The sequence below is a fragment of the Pongo pygmaeus genome, chromosome 5 (genome assembly GCF_028885625.2).
Source record: "Pongo pygmaeus isolate AG05252 chromosome 5, NHGRI_mPonPyg2-v2.0_pri, whole genome shotgun sequence".
Classification (NCBI taxonomy): Eukaryota; Metazoa; Chordata; class Mammalia; order Primates; family Hominidae; genus Pongo; species Pongo pygmaeus.
The window spans coordinates 18,254,610-18,270,414 of NC_072378.2; the positions used below are offsets into that span (position 1 = coordinate 18,254,610).

The following is a 15,805-nucleotide window of genomic DNA, read 5'->3' on the forward strand; positions in this document are numbered from 1 at the left end:
TGGCAGTTGGATTTGAGAGTCTGGCATTCAGCAGAAGAAACTCTAGCTCAAGAAATAAATATAGCAGTTGTCAACATGTAGATGGTATTTAAAGCCCTGAAACTGAATGAAATCACTAACAGGGAACACAGGTAGGGATAATGGAATATCGAAAATTGTACCTTGGAGCTCTCCAGTGTTTAGAGATTCAGGAGTGAGAGGGGAACCAGCAAAGGAGAAGAGAAGAGCAACTGTAGCCAGTGAAGTGGGAAGAGACTTACATGAAAATTGTGTCCCAGCAGCCAAATGACAAAGGAGTGTTTTTGAAGGAGGGTGATCCATTGAGTCACATGCTGATAAAAGGTCAGGTAAGATGAGAACTGATAATTGACCACTGAATATACCAATTTTGTGTTATCAGTGACATGGACTATTCTGTGGGGTGGTAAGTCTAAATGTTCCAGGAGTGGGAATACAGAGAGACAGGTAGGCAAGGAATGGATTCAGATACTCTTTCCAGGAATGTTGCTGTACAGAGAACAAAGAAGGAGCAGTAGTTCAAAGGGAGTTTGGTTTTGAAGAAAGGAGACCCATGTTTGTATGATGATGGGAATGAATCAGTGGAAAGGGGAACATTGATGATACAAGAGAAGGAGGAGACAGTAGCTGAAGCCAATCTATAGTAGGTAGGTCAGGTTGGGTTCTCTGTAAGCAGAAGCTGAAACAGAATTTGGGACACCAGGTGATTATTAGAGGTGAAGAACTGTGAAGGGAAGGGAGAAGAAGCAAGATTGGGCAGAGGAAAACGTCAAACTGCAAAGCTGGCTTGACAGAGCTTCAGACAGCTAGCTACGAGGGGAGCTCTGGAGTGTGCTGCTCTTCAGGGCTCTAAGTGTGCTCTGGAGTGTGCTGCTCTAAGTGGCTGAGCTTTTATATCGCCATACTGCTCAGTCACCGCATGCAGGCAGCCCCAGGAAGGGTGTGACCTCGACTGAAGTGATTCCACTTTAGTAGCTTTGGCAGATCCTGAAGGAGCTGACAGATGGAGGCTTCCTGCTAACTCTGGGGTCTGCAGCTGGGCAGCAGATCCTTCCTTGAAGAGGCATCTGGGTGACACATCTCCATGTCTGCCACAGGAGATGAGGGGACATGGGATCTAGTGCACAAGTAGAAGAGTTGTCCTTGAAAAGGACAATGGAAAGCTGTTCCATTGTAACAAGAGGAAAGACAGAGGACATTAGTACCCATGCAGGGCAGGGGTTGGCAGATGTAAGTGGGAGTTTTTGAAGTTTTTATTTCTTTAAGTTTCTCAGTAAAATCCGGGGCAACATTACTGACAGCGAGTGAGTGTGAGAGAGACTGTTGAAGGTTTTTGGACAGAGGAAATGTGAAGTGATCATGTAGAAAAATGGGAGATGGATGGATTAGGGAATGTTGTAGGCTTGCCATGTAGCTGCAAGGACTCACTGGGATCAGTGGCTGTAAAGTGAGAATGAGACCACTCAGCATTATTGTTTTTCTCCGGCCATATTCAGCTACCTGGGAGTAAGTACGAAGATGGCAACAACAACATCCAAAAAGTGCATTTAACGAGGTTGGTATTTTGCTAGGCAAGTAAGAAAGAAGGAGAAAAGGGTGAGTGAGTTGAGGATACACACAGGACAAGGAAGATAGTGATGGACCATAGAGTCTGAGAAGTAAAGACACGAGAAGGGCGAGGCTTAGTGAGAAGGGTACAGGACCAATCAGTAATAACTTTCTGTTTATTAATTTATCACTACCAGAAAATTTTGTTTATTTATTGTCTGTCTTTCCTACAAAAATGTAAACTCCCTGAGGCTGCAGGGACTTTGTCTTGTTCATTACTGTATTCTCAGCACCCAAAGCAGTGCCTAACACATAGTAAGTATTTTGCTGAATGAATGAATGCCAGCCAAAATAAACCCTTATTATGAAGATCCAGAATATTTTTTGGTTAATGTTATGAGAAGGTATATTAGGATAAAATGGGCCATTTCAATGGCATAACGGCAAAGTTTGTTTCTTGCTCTATAAATCTCCCTGTCAGTTCAGGCAATTCTCCAGGGCTTCCGTTTGTGTGGTTTAGTCATTGCTCTAGGCTACTTTGATCTTGTAGATCTATTATCTTAACACAGGTCCATCACGTTCATGGTGGTAGGGGAAGAGAGCAACAGGAGAACCCATACCTGCTGTTCTGTGGTTCTGCTCATTGGTCAGCTCAGTCATATGATCCCACCTAACCACAAAGAATTTAGACAATGTAGGGGCACACAGGAAGTAGCTGATGAGTATTGCTGTCTCTGACACAGAAGGACTAATTGCAACCATATCTGGGACAATTGGGATGAACAGGGGATGTGCCTGAGAATATGTTGGTTTTATTTTGGCAATTATTGAAACCCTGGTTCTTAAACACTTCCCTCCTTTTGCCTGTGAGAAGTTTTTATATAAACTGCACACACATACCGATCTTTCTCATGCACATAATCTAACTCTTGCATACACAGATCGATCTTTCCCAGAATGTAAGTTTCAGGGGCAGAGGCCCTGTGCCTCCTTTTATTATTCCCTCCTGGTGCTTGGCATGGTGCCTGACACATAGTAAATACTTCAAAAATATTTGTTTAATTAAAGTGCACCCCCTTTTGGTTCTTAGTCTGGCATGAGTTTATTGTCTGGATGCTATTTAAAGACCATCCAGGCTGGACGCGTTGGCTCACGCCGGTAATCCCAGCACTCTGGGAGGTCGAGGTGGGCAGATCACCTAGGGTTGGGAGTTCGAGACCAGGCTGACCAACATGGAGAAACCTCATCTCTGCTAAAAATACCAAAATTAGCCAGGCATGGTGATGCATGCCTGTAATTCCAGCTACTCGGGAGGCCGAGGCAGGAGAATCGCTTGAACCCAGGAGGCAGAGGTTGCAGTGAGCCGACATTGCACCATTGCGCTCCAGCCTGGGCGACAAGAGCGAAACTCCATATCAAAAAAACAACAACAACACAAAAAAATAGTCCGGTAATATCAAGTCATTAAACTAACATGGCTTGAATAAGCTAATGACCAGATTCTTTTTTAAACCTGGTTATAAATATAAATATAGTGACACATTTGGTTCTTCTGAAAACAAGATATCATACTCTATTTTGGTGGAGTGAGTTAGCCAAAGTGTACGGTGTAGCTGTTTAAGATTGGGTTTGGAAAATATCTGAATGCAACAATATCCAGTTGGTTGATAATAAAGTGGATGTTCTGGCTTGACAATGGTCAGGGAGGACCCTCAAGGTAAGCAGCTGGAGGAGGTAAGGGAAATGGTGAGGCTTAGAAAACTTGGAGAACAAAGGATGAATGGCTAACAAACTTTTGCTCCTAGTAACTAATTTTGCTCTAACTTTAAGAGTATTATTTGTAACACATTTCTTTAATATATCTCATCAGCTCTTCCATGGAATGAGACTAAAGGAATAGAGAAGCATAGAGCCTTGGTATTATTGCCCTTATTTGCTGTTAAAAAACAAAACAAAACAAGCAGGTCATCTCTATAGGAGGGGGCTTTTCTGCTAAGATTCAATACTCAGGTTATATTAATGCCCTTGGCCAAATCATAACGTCAGAGTCAGAAAAATGATTTCTACTGCAAATTGGCTAGATATCAACATTGTCACAAGACTGTCAAAATGGGGTGTTATTTTCGAAAGTAGATATGTGTAACTCTAAAATATTTCTATAAATCTTATTTTTTCCATTTTTTTGTTTTCTTTCTTTCTTCATTTTTTTTTTTTTGTTGTTGTTTCATTTTGTTTTTAGATGGAGTCTCACTCTGTCGCCCAGGCTGGAGTGCAGTGGCGCGATCTTGGCTCACTGCAACCTCCACTTCCTGGGTTCAAGTGATTCGCCTGCTTTGGCCTCCCAGGTAGCTGAGATGACAGACGTGTGCCACCACGCCCGGCTGATTTTTGTATTTTTAGTTAGAGATGGGGTTTCACCATGTAAGTCAGGCTAGTCTCTATCTCCTGACTTCAAGTGATCCACCCGCCCTGGCCTCCCAAAGTGCTGGGATTACAGGCGTGAGCCACTGTGCCCGGCCAAATCTTATTTTTAATCTAGACTTTAATAAGTAAAACACTTCTTGTTATAACTCATTCTTCATTTCAGGAAATTAGAGAAGGTTTGGGAGGGTACCTGACTGACATGCAGCTTGGATTTAAAAAATTAAATTTAGAATAAACGGATGTTTTCAAATTAGGAAAAGAATATTAGAAGGTGATGCTACCTCCTAATAATATATATTTTGAAAAATGCATGTGTCTCTCTCCCATTCACATCTCAGTATAACACAATGGTTCTCAAGTGAAGCCAGGACATTTGAGAGTGTCTGGAGACATCTTTGGTTGTCAAAACTTAGAAGGGGTGCTAGTGGCATCTTGTGATTAGAGACCAGAGATGCTGCTAAACATCCTACAAAACACAGGACAGCCGCACAACTTTTTTTTTTTTTTTTTTTTTTTGAGACAGGGTCTCACTATGTTGCCCAGGCTGGTCTTGAACTCCTGGGCTCAAGCAATCTGCCTGCCTCAGCCTCCCAAAGTGCTAGGATTATAGGTGTGAGCCACCATGCCCAGCTGAACATTCTCTTCTTGCACATTCCTCATGCTCATGTTTCTGAAGTTGAGACTCCATCCACTCCCTGCTATTTTGTGTGTCCTTAATACATTGTTCATATCTTTATTAGGGTATTTATTAAATTATAGTGTTGTTACTTATTTACATGTCTGCCTTCATAGTAAACATTTACCCTCAACCTTCTCAAAGATCCTTCCATCCTCATTTCCAATCCTGTGGCCACCATCCATAGAATTAGATGAAGAACTCTTTTTAGGGATGTTTTACATCATGACTCTGACCTGAGTAAAGCCAGTTAATTCCCTACCTGGGAATTTGGAATTATTAGAAAGATGGATTCCACTTGGTAATTGGATCTGTAACAAATAAAGTTAGGAACTGTAGGGACATGTGTTTTGCTGTGTGAATTGGAGAAGCCCTAGTCTATAGAGAGAGAGAAGAGTGAAGACGAAACAGGATCAAATAAGGCAATGTAATGGCTAATTTTATGCGTCAACTTGATTGGGCCATTGGATGCCCAGATATCTGGTTAAACATTATTTCTGGGTGTGTCTGTGGGGGTCTTTCTGGAAAAAATTAGTATTTGAGTTGGTGGACTGAATAAAGCAGATGGCACTCCCCAGTGTGGATGGGCATCATCTAATCCACTGAGGGCCCAAATAGAACAAAACGGTGAAGAAAGATTGAATTCACTCTGGGTGGCTGCTTGAGCTAGAACATTAGTCCTCTCCTGCCCTTGGTGCTTCTGGTTCTCAGGCCTTCAGACCAAGGCTGGAATCTATACCATCGACTCTCTGGCTCAGTCCTTTGAACTACACCCAACTTTCCTGGGTCTTCAGCTAAAGTAAAAAGAGGAGAGAATAAATAGAAATGAAAAAAAAAAACCAAAAAACAAAGGAAAATTGAGAAAAAGCAAATTGAAATGACAGACAGAAGGTAGCAAATCATCTGAAAAAAAATACTATGAATTGAGTGACCTAGGGGTGAAATGTTTGGCTGTCTTGCTGTGGCTCTGCCCTCCTAAGGCCAACCAGCCTTTCCCTCTTCCTTTCTTCTTGGCCTATTTGCTCTGACTCAGGTGGGAGGATCTATCAGGGGAGCCCTGCTACCTCCTAGCACCCTAGCCCTAGCACTGTAGCCTTCCATTAAGTCTTCTGAGTACAGCCCACTATGGTTACAGCGAGGTGGCTCAGCTCCCAGGGACAGCCATAGCTGCCTAGACCTTAGTGAATCTACAGAGCATGGCCTAGTGGAAGGAAGTAGCATGAACCTTGGTTCGTAAAAATGTTTAAATTACTTCTTTAAAAGCTAGTCAAGTGAAGCAATGGGAATGGAGAAGGAACAAAGAGATCTGTAACTGGTTGTGATTAATTAGTTATAAACAACAAGTGCACTCGGACCAGCCTAGCATGGACTTCCACTTCACACAAATAGATGCAAATTGAGGAAGACCACAAAATAATTAGAATGAGGGATAATAAAAATAGCCGGGTGCGGTGGCTCACACACTTACTTTGGAAGGCTCAGGCAAGTGGATCACTGGAGGTCAGGAGTTCGAGACCAGCCTGGCCAACATGGTGAAATCTCATCTCTACTAAAAATACAAAAATTAGCTGGGCGTGGTGGTGGGTGCCTGTAATTCCAGCTACTCGGGAGGCTGAGGCAGGAGAATCACTTGAACCCAGGAGGCAGAGGTTGTGGTGAGGTGAGAGCGCCACTGCACTCCAGACTGGGCAACAGAGTGAGACTCCATCTCAAATAAACAAAAGGAGAAATAAAATAACTCTCTCAAAAGGAGAGGGAGAAGAGGCAGGAGCATGCTGGTTTGCTTTTACGTGGTAGGAAATCGGGGATATATATCAATGTACCTCTTGTGTGTCTATTTCCCTTTAATTTATTCCACTACTCAGTTACAAATCAACATTCTTTTATCTTTGAACTGTGTGAGATAGAGTCACTGTATAAATATTCAGTTTTGAAAAGCCATTTTCTCTCTAAATTCTATTTACCAATATGTTTTATCAGTTTTTTTACCACCAGTGACTCTCCTCCCTCCACACTTCTCTTACCTTCTGGGAAAGCTTGTCTCTTAGGAACTTGTCATGGGACTGAATTTAGATTCCATAAAGGTATGAGGATCTCTACATTGGTATTGATTGATTTTTGAGACTGGGTCTCAATCTGTCACTCAGGCTGGAGTACAGTGGCATGATAATGGTTCACTGAAGCTTTGACCTCTCTGGCTCAAGGGATCCTCCTGCCTCAGCCTCCTGAGCACGTGGGACCACAAACACATGCCACCATGCCCAGCTAATTTTTTTATCTTTTGTAGAGATGAGGTCTCCCTATTTGCCCAGGCTGGTCTTAAATTCCTGGGCTCAAGTGATCCTCCCACCTCACCCTCTCAAAGTGCTGGAATTATAGGCAGGAGTCACTGTACCTGGCCTGGTACTCATTGATTAAGTGTCCTTTACAGAGATCTTCTTCCTGATTTATCCTCTTTCCTCTCATCCCTACCTCCCATCCTCATTAGTTCTCTGCCTGCAGCCAGGGGTCTTTTTTTTTTAATTGATCTCATTATTATGTTGCTTATAACACTTAAATGCCTCCCCGTCGTCTGTAGGATCAAGTGTAATTTTTTAATTTTTTTTTTTTAGAGACAGGGTCTTGCTCTGTCACCCAGGCTGGAGTGTAGGATGCGATCATAGCTCACTGCAGCCTCGACCTCCCAAGCTCCAGAGATCCTCCCGCCTCAGCCTCCTAAGTAGCTAGGACTACAGGCTAATGGCACCACACCTGGCTAATTTTTCAAATTTTTTTTGTAGAGATAGTGTCTCTCTATGTTGTCCAGGCTGTTTTGAACTCCTGGCCTCAAGCAGTCCTCCCACCTCAGCCTCCTAAAGCAGCCTCCAAAGCTCATGGTGTGAAACACTGTGCCTGGCCTAATGTAGAATTATTTTTAATTTTTTATTTTAAAAAAATATTTAAAAAATTTCAGTAGCTTTTGGGCTACAAGGGATTATTGTTACGTGGATGAATTGTGGTGAAGTCTGAGATTGCAGTGCACCTGTCACCTGAGTAGTGTACATTGTTACCGATATGCAATTTTTTATTCCTGACCCTCCTACCCTGCCCTGTTCTGGGTTTCCAATATCCATGATTACCCCTCTATATGCCTTTGTATATCCATAGCTTAGCTCCCACTTATAAGTGAGAACACTTGGTATTTGATTTTCCATTTCTGAATTACTTCACTTACAATAATGGCCTCCAGCTCCATCCAAGTTCCTGCAAAATACATTATTTCCTTCTGTTTTTAATGGTCAAGTAGTAGTCCTGGGTGTGTATGTACCACATTTTCTTTATCCTGAAGTGCAATTTGTAAAACATGGCCTAGACGACTCTACATGATCTGACTTCTGTTCATCTCTCTAGCCTTGTCTCTACATTGTTCCTCCCAGTCTCCCACCCCAAAGAAAAGATCCTCCAGCCATAGTGAATGGCCATGTTCCTTCTTACCTTTGGCTTTCTCTCCATGTTGGTGCTCCTGGTGGAAAACTCTTTCTTCTCCTATTTTCCTGTTCCGGGCCAAATTACCCTCACTCTTCAGGTCTCACCTATACTGCCCCGGATGTGTCATCCTCCATCAGAGCATCTACTTTTCTCAGCCTGTTTTCTTGTCTACACCCATCTTTTCTTGTCTACACCCTCATTCCCAATCAGCTTGATGAGGGCAGGAATGTTGTCTTTCTGATAGCTCTTCCATCCTCAGCACCCAGTGTTTATTGAATGCTTGCTAGTGTGAGACTGGCAAGTATTTATTCTGACAGAAGAAAAAAGAATGCCAGGCCAGGCGCAGTGGCTCATGCCTGTAATCCCAGCACTTCAGGAGGGCAAGGTGGGAGGATCATTTGAGCCCAGGAGTTTAAGATCAGCGTGGCCGACATGGCGAAACCCCCTTTCTACAAAAAATGCAAAAATTAGCTGGACATGGTGGCGCGTACCTATAGTCCCAGCTACTCTGAGGCTGAGGCAGGAGGATTGCTTGAACCCAAGGTCGAGGCTGCAGTGAGCCATGATAGCACCACTGTACTCCAGCCTGGGTGTCAGAGCAAGACCTTGTCTCAAAGAAAAAAAAGAATGCCTGTGTAGTCTTTGGTTGACCTCCCTCGTCCTCCCCCTTCACCTCTTCTTACATCAGCTAAGCTGGTTCTTTCAGCTGTAGTAACTTGATTGGTGAGTTTATCTTCTGATATCTGCCATCTATCTAATAGACAAACCTGACAGTTTTTAGTAAGTGCCCATTTTTCAACCTTCAGATGAGAAACTTATTTGATAAATTTAGAAAAAGACAGTGGATTAATATGGTGTCTCTTTAATAGATATTTGCATTTTCCAGGGCCGTGTTACAAACTGGTTAAGAAGTTGATTCCTAGCAGCATTTATAATATGACTATGCATAATGCTTTACTGCCTTTAACATATTCCATAAATATATACTATTAATATATTGATAGGTGAATGAATGAGTGAGTGGAGTGCATTTAACAATTCAACTTCCACATTCCCAATAGGGGTTATGTCACTCTCAGGCTCCTGGGAGTTAGTGATACCGTCATGTTTCTTTGTTATTTTTAAATTACTTTTTTTATTTTATTTATTTAAAAGTTTTTTATTAACTTTAAAAATTTTTTCTATTCTTTTATAATTTATTTATATTATGCCCTCAAACATCCTCCTATCCAAGATACCGTCATGTTCCCAGGATCCCTTCCCGTCGTTCTTTTTCTCTGTATTATTCAGTAAACTCTGCCCTTTGCTGGTTTTCTCCATTAGAACTCTCTTCTTTGAACACATCCACCTGCTTCTTTCCAGAACCTGAGCCTCAGAACTGAGTCTTCAGTGAGAACAGAGGCTCCGGGCATGCTCGGTAACCAAAGCTAGGGTGTAATTAACTGCTCCTGCCCTGACCCAGGGCCCTTACAGGTGGCAAGTAGCAGCGCTGCTGGGACGAGACTTGCTCTGTCTTGTGCAGTTGAACATCTGCTTTGTGAGGCCAATCTAACCTCCTGGCAACCCAAGTTTATAAAGTGGGGATGTCTGCATTTTCAAAACAATAAAACGGAAGGAGTTATTTTGGAAAAATTAAAATGCCTGGCAGGAGATTCTCAGAGTTCAACCTATACACGAATATCAAGTGTTAAATAATGCTGTGGTTAAGACAAAAAAGAGGACGGAGCCAGGGTATGAATATAAATGGTGCCCTACTTTGAACCTCATTGGGTAGATCAAAGATTTTTAAAAGGTTTTCTGAAGTTGCCCAGCGCCTAGAATTTCAAGGACCGCATTCGCTGCCTCCTTCCTAAAGAGGGTGCGTTTGTGGGGGAGGTGAGTGCGCGCGCGCGGAGGGAGGGCCGGCCGCGGAGAGGGGCCAAGGCTCTTCGGGATCAGCAGCCAGAGAGAGGCTCTGCGTGCGCCCGCGGGGCGGAGGGCCGCCGGGGCGAGGGCCGGAGGAGGGGTCCGAGACGCGCCAAGGGGCTGGTAGCTAAGCGACCTGAATGTCTTCCATACCTGAAGCCGCAGCCTGAAGAAGCTGATAGCGGACCTCGAGCGCGCGCGCGCCTTGGCGGGAGCCCTGCGCCTCCCGGGGTCTCCCTGCTCCTTACTTAGACCTCGGGCGCAAGGTAAGGAGGGGCGCGGGGTGCAGCGTTCACCCTCGAGCTGCCTGGAGCCTCTGCGAGGGGCCAGTTCGGCCTCCTCGAGGCTGTCACCGCCTCCCCTTCTCTTTCCCTTTCTCCGTCCCCAGGTCCCCTCCGCGCAGAGCTGAAGCCCCGGCGGGCGGCCCACGGGGGATCAGACCCTCGGCCATCCGCGTTTCCCCTCCGCCGTCCGCCGGACCCCCGCCTCTTCTCCACGCTCCACTCCCGACTTTCTTCCCCGCCCCCGGGAAGCTCCCGAAACCCGCACCCCTGGCTCTGAGGTCAGGGCTGGCGGGAGTAATCCACCCTTTCCAGGTGTGTGGCGCAAACACGGACGCAAAGATCTCCCCTAGGGTCTGTAACAATTTCCAGGCTGAAAGGTGATAACTTTTTCTCTTTCCATAACATACCTTCCCCCCGCCCCCACTTCCTTTACTATCCTAACTTTGGGAGGAATATTGATTCTTGATCAAAGTAAATGCACTGTCTTACCTTTCGTAATGGCACAGGCTGAGGTGGTTTTTCTCCCCCCTTAACTATTATGATAAGTGTACAAGGTTTTCAGGGTGACTGCGGTGCTAGAACTTTATAACAACTTAAAGCAAAAGCTCTTAGGCGCTGGGGAAAAAAGCTGGACCCCACTCTGAAATCCCGATTCAGAAATCTGGTGTGTGTGCGTGTGCGTGCCTGCATGCGTGTGTGTGTTCAGGCTTGAGTATATTTAAAAAGCACCTCAGGTGATTGTGATGCTCGCCCCGCAACATACCCCCAAGTATCTGTAAGGTCCGCAAAGAAGAGGGTCCACCCACTGTGGCTAAGCATCGCTTGAAACTATTAGTGTGAATTGAAAATAAAAACAGTGAAATGGGTGAAAGCCAGTTCCCCTCAAGTTGATTAATGTGATTGGTGCGGTATCATTGGATCTGAGAAGGTAATTTTTTTAAATTTTGTTTTTATTTTTTGAGACGGAGTTTTGCTCTGTCGCTCAGGCTGGAGTGCTGTGGCCCGATCTCGGCTCACTGCGACCTCCGCCTCCAGGGTTCAAGTGATTCTCCTGCCTCAGCCTCCCGAGTAGCTGGGATTACAGGTATACGCCACCATGCCTGTCTAATTTTTGTATTTTCAGTGGAGACAGGGTTTCACCATGTTGGCCAGGCTGGTCTCGAACTCCTGACCTCAAGTGATCCGCCCGCCTCGGCCTCCCAAAGTTCTGGGATTATAGGAGTGAGCCATAGCGCCTTGTCCGAGACAGCAATTTTGGAAAGGGAGAGTTAACATTCATTTGAAACTCTGATATAACATTGGGGGAAATGCATACTTCTAGGAGACCTGGTTAAACAGCTTTTAAATATCAATTTTTAAAATATAAGAATTCCTTCACAAGTACCCTGACAATTAGAAAGGGCTGAGGCCCATTCTCCAGAGAATCAGAAAATCTTCCTTCACTGCTCCCTTGACTTTTTGTCAATGATGGAATGCAGCCCATTGACATTTTTACATTTTTCTTACTTTAAGGCTAAAGACTCAAATGGACTATTACCTCTAGAAACTAGAAGGAACAGTGATCATATTAATTAATTTAGATCCTGTTTTCACTCCTAATTATTTGAACCAAGTTTTTCTATCCTGAATTAAGTCTGTAAATTATATCATATTTACAGAAATAGTAAATGTTTCTCCATCTTGAACTTTGTCATCGATGCATGTCTGCTACTTTTCATATATTCATATATGTACCTGAACCATTATAAGTACTTATCAGAAGGTAACTACCAGGGAAAATAAAGATTTTTATTTTCTGTCTTTTGAAAAATTGAGGCGAAGGACCAATTTTTTAAAGTACCCTTAAGTAGTTATAACATTAAAGCTTACATTTCTTTTTATGAAACCAGATGCCTGTTATGAAATAGGGATGATATTCCATACCCGCTTTCAAGGATATTAAGGACAAGCAGGAGGCTGTCTGTAAAGCATTTTGAACTTTTAAGAAAAGAATCACTGTCTAGAGATTGAGCCAGTGTGATTGTTTTCCTGGCAAACTTTTTCTCCTTTCTAAAATTAACTTTCCCCCAGGAAAAATAGTGCAGATGCGCATGATTCAGTCAACCAAGTCCAGAAAATACTGTCTGAATTTTAAAAGTGACCTTAATTCATCCCTATAGATCTAATGTTTGCAACCTATGCCACAAAATATGCAGAAATATTCATTGCTTGCTGACCTTTGCAAAGTGTTAGCTTAGTAAGGGTAGTCATGGACAGAGCACAATATAAAATTTATTGGTTTAGGCAAAACTATTAACATTATTTTCCTAAGGTTTTTGTGTACATGTGTACACTGGTTCTGGGACTTCTATAAATATATATATGTTGCATATGTTTTTAATAGGAACAAAAACCCACAATAATTTTTTATTTGTGGCAGAACACTGTAAGCATTAGGTTTTGATTACTTTTTGATGGAAATTTTAAAATGACAGAACTGAGAGCTTCAAGGAAATAATTTCATAAAGATCTATTTGGAACGAGAAGACCTTTTTTTAAAAAAAGATGTTTGAAGCCCAAAGTCTGTGTGCTTAGCCTCCATAGAACGGTCCTTTGTGAGTAAGGGTGGTAGGTCCAGTTCTGGCAACCTCAGACGATGGATGATTAGACTCTGCCACTCTTCTCCAGACCTTTAATTTGGTCTGTAACTTGATGCTTCACTCACCCTACGCTATCCCTGCCACGCTAACTCACAGAGGAATTGTTGGCACTCTGAATTGAATTTTTTTTCCCCTCCCATCAGTTAGAACATGTTTGCATAGGTTGCAGAATGCAGTTACATTTTTAGCTCAGTATTCTAAGAAATAACTTTGGCCACGGAGAGCATAGCCTTAGTGCAGCCTATACTACAAATTGCCTTATTTCATTGAGCTATGATAACTTACCAATGATTCAGCTATGTAGAAGTAATAGCGTTACAGAGTATTAAAATTAGAAGGCACTTTAAAAGTCATCTAGATTTTAATCATTTCTTTCTACAGATGAATACCAAAGTGCTCATAAGTATAATCCAAACTGAGAATAGACATTAAATTTTATATTCTTTCCAATTCTTGTAGTAATGAGAATTTTGTTCATTTGAAATGAATTTATATATGAGTTTAATAATGTAGCAGTGACAGCAAAGTGGTTGCAAATCTCAGCTAGATTTTCAACAAAGCTCAGAGTGTGGCATTAGGCTGGGTGCAGTGGCTCACAACTGTAATCCCAGCACTTTGGGAGGCTGAGGCGGGAGAATCGCTTGAGCCTGGGAGTTGGAGACAGCTTGGAAAAGATGGCAAGACCTGTGTCTACAATTAATTTTTTTTAATAAAAATTAAAAAAAAAAAACATGGCATTAAAGGCAATGTAGGTCATTTACAAAGGCGGTGAACTACTCTATACCAGCATCCTAGGTTTTTCATTATGTTGAATGGAACTACTTCAACTGACTGACACAAGAAAAGAGTAGTACACTAAGAGAGCTGAGTGTAGAGAGAGGAAGGAGTAAGGTCATGGGTGTGTGAAGAACATGACTTAATAAATCAGCAAATCATTCAGGAATGGTTAGCTTTCACACCCTATCCCGGAGATTTTCATATGAACTAATGGAAACTATCACTGGAGGTTCTAGCTCTCAAAATTCTATTTCCTTTTCTTTTTCTTTTCTTTTTTTTTCTTTTTTTTTCTGAGACAGGGTCTCGCTCTGTCACCCAGGCTGGAGTGCAGTGACGCAATCTAGGTTCACTGCAGCCTTGACCTCCTGGGCTCAAGCAATCCTACTACTTCAGCCTTCTGAGTAGCTGGTACCACAAGTGTGCACCACCATGCCTGGCTAATTTTTTTTTTTTTTTTTTTTTTTTTTTTTTTGTAGAGACTGGGTTTTGCCATTTTGGCTGGGAGCAAACATGATTCAGCCAGCCAAGTCCAGGCTGGTCCAGGCTCCCAGGCTGGTCTCAAACCCCTGAGCTCAAGCAATTCACCTGCCTTGGCCTCCCAAAGTGCTGGGATTATAGATGTGAGCCACTGTGTCCGGCCTCAAAATCTTATTAATTAAAGCTTGTCCTGGCAGTAGTAGTACTAGTTTTTTGTTGTTGTTGTTGTTGTTCTTCTTCTTCTTTTCTTCTTCTTTCTCCTTCTTCTTTGTTCTTCTTCTTCCTATTTTTCTTCGTCTTCCTTGTCTTCCTCCTCTCCCTCCTCTTCCTCCTCCTCTTCCTCTTCTTCCTCTTCCTCCTTCCTCCTTTCTTCTTCTTCTTTCTTCTTCTTTTTATTTAAGAGACAGTGTCTTGCTCTGTTACCCAGACTGGAGTGCAGTGGCACAATCATAGTTCACTGCAGCCTCGAACTCCTGGGCTCAGGCATTCCTCCGGCCTTGGCCTCCTGAAGTGCTGGGATTACAGGCACAACCCACCACACCTGGCCTGGAAGTCCTACTTCTTGATGCTTTTGTCTTTCAAGATCATCTGTCTTGAAGATCCACTCTCACTAGTTATGAAATAATTTGTCCTCATATATAGGCACTGAAAGGATTGAATTCAATCTTGAGAGACCATTTAGAGAGATATTCTTGCTAGTACCACAATTTACTACCATTTATTGAGGTACTTTACCTACATTAAGAAAATATCTTTACGGACCTAAGAAGTAGCCATTATTATTCCCTTTATACAGATCTGTGATTCAGAGAAGGGAGCATCTTGATCAAGGATGTATACCCTTCTAACATTCCACCTTGCTTCCCTAATAGGTACAAGCTGTGGAGTGAGTCTATAGATGATTATATACTCATTTTAAGATATCTGGCCGGGCATGGTGGCTCACGCCTGTAATCCCAGCACTTTGGGAGGTCAAGGTGGGTGGATCACGAGGTCAGATCAAGACCATTCTGGCTAACATGGTGAAACCCCGTCTCTACTAAAAATACAAAAATTAGTCGGGTGTGGTGGCACGTGCCTGTAGTCCCAGCTACTCGGGAGGCTGAGGCAGGAGAATCGCTTGAACCTGGGAGGCTGAGGTTGCAGGGAGCCAAGATCACACCACTGCACTCCAGCCTGGGCAACAAAGCAAGTCTCCTTCTAAAAAAAAAAAAAAAAAAAGATATCTGAGCTATTTCCTAATTCTGAAAAGACTTTGCAACTACGGCAGTGATCTTGGTCTGTTATGTTTGGTGATATATCCCAAATGCCTGGAAAAGCACTTGACACATTTAGGAAATACTTGTGGAATAGAAATGTTTAATTTGGTGTGATCCTTCCAGATGTTTTTCTATGAATTTACATGCGTATACACAATCCTAGAAAATAATAGCAAAAGGTGTGTTTTTATATCTCATACATGAGCTTCAAGATAATTCAGGTGTTACCTCCTACCAACCTGTTCTCAAAATTTCCCTCAGTCACAGCACTGTATTGTCATTGTCTAATTACTTGTCAGTCTCCCTCATTAGACTGTGAGCTCATTGAAA

General features: G+C 42.9%; 1 protein-coding gene across 1 annotated transcript in view; it reads left to right on the forward strand.

Annotated features, from left to right (window-relative positions):
- The first annotated feature begins 10,183 nt into the window (after window positions 1-10,183).
- The window catches only part of RNF144B (ring finger protein 144B), a 192,083-nt gene continuing 186,461 nt past the window's right edge, over window positions 10,184-15,805 (forward strand). The window contains exon 1 of the mRNA XM_063665861.1: window positions 10,184-10,305. The gene's annotated coding sequence lies outside the window, so the exon portion shown is untranslated. The remainder of the gene's footprint in view (window positions 10,306-15,805) is intronic.